Raw genomic sequence first — 1,586 nt, 5'->3', positions numbered from 1 at the left:
ACCGCTCCCCATGCCTCATATAAGGATTCTTCATCGAGTTGTTGAAATGAAGTAATCTCATTGCGAAGCTTGGCATTTTTTAGTGGGAGGAAAATACTTCATACATACCAGAAATTTCATGCAATCTAGTCATATAAAAGCCAAGGAAAACTAAATGAATTTCTTACAATGATATCATCATATCATATCAAAATAGTTTCTCATACATGGCACATCATCATATATATCATTTATATTCATACAAGTCAATATTACCGTTCATAGCATAACAAATAGAATTCTATCTAACTTCCTTACCTCAGGTCCAAGCAAAGCAAAACTGACAAACTTCACAACAAGCCTATATCGTAATCAAATAACATCATTTAGCATCACATAAGACCTTCTTGTGCCCAACTCATATACCTCATGTGTGCATGGGCCATGCACACCTGGTGAAAACTACACATATTTTCCAAACATGTATATTTATACATAAAATCACCAAAAGAATAATGCAAATTATACCTATGTTACATGCATGATTTTTAAATAAAAATCATATGGTTGAATATTATACATGTTTTTTAACGTAAAAGTGCATTTGCATGCGACATGCATACGTTGGAACGTTGTTAAAAAGTGATGTTAAAAACGATGATTCCCGCTTATTTCTATCGTTTTCAAAATAAGGATTTAGCAATATATTTTTCTCACCATTATTTATCTCTTTAAAATCACTAAGTTGATTAAACTTCTAAAACATTATTTTTTTTATTTCATAAAAATAATTTATTTAGTCATTTAAAAATATAATAATTCCATTTTTTATTTTTAAATTACATACAAATAATAAAGGCTAGAAATTATGTAAAATACTTAGCCCTTAGAAAATAACATTTTAATTCAAATTAATAAAATTACAAACTTGGTGTGAGAAAAATACATTTTACTTGTATAATTTTAAGACTTAATTTTAAGTAAAATAAATTGATAGGAGATAACCCAATAATTATTTTTAAATAATTAAACTAAACTTTCAACTACCATTAAATTTATTTAAAAATCGCAAGTGAATTAATCTCAACATTTTTCTTAATTAAGATAAAGAAAAATCATATCTATTACAATGAACACTCATTGTTACACTTAAAATACAATTTTTAATATTGACATAACTTAGGGTTATATTATTTCACAAACACACAAATTTCCTTTCATTTAAAAACAACTTTCCAATATTTTACCAAAAATTTCAACAACCATATACACTCTCAAAAAATCACCTTATAGAATTTAAAACCTCATATTTTCTCTAAATATATATAAAAAATCTGTAGGTATTTGTTTGAGTAAAAATATCATTTTAATGTATATTAAAGTTCCATTTAATTTCTTAAAAACATCATAGCATTTGCAAAATTATTTAATCATTCCAAAACATAATTCTTATCATATTTGACACTATTTATACACAAAATCAGCAAGTACTTCAAATCATGAAATTTATCAATTTCATCAAGCCTCACAAAATTCACACATTAATCGTGCATGTTTAATTAACAAAATTTAAACACAAACGCTAGCATGTTTCTATCATTCAAGTA

The 1,586-nt window shown here is 25.5% G+C and overlaps 1 non-coding gene across 1 annotated transcript in view; it reads left to right on the top strand.

The window, feature by feature from the left end:
• The window catches only part of LOC133827707 (small nucleolar RNA R71), a 109-nt gene extending 38 nt beyond the window's left edge, over window positions 1-71 (top strand). Inside the window, exon 1 of the small nucleolar RNA XR_009890359.1 lies at window positions 1-71. This exon is cut by the window's left edge and continues 38 nt beyond it. This is a non-coding gene — a small nucleolar RNA (small nucleolar RNA R71).
• The last annotated feature ends 1,515 nt before the right edge of the window (window positions 72-1,586 follow it).

This window comes from Humulus lupulus, chromosome 3 (assembly GCF_963169125.1).
Source record: "Humulus lupulus chromosome 3, drHumLupu1.1, whole genome shotgun sequence".
NCBI lineage: Eukaryota > Viridiplantae > Streptophyta > Magnoliopsida > Rosales > Cannabaceae > Humulus > Humulus lupulus.
The sequence above is the reverse complement of the archived record's forward strand: the minus strand, read 5'-3'. Positions and strand labels throughout refer to the sequence as shown.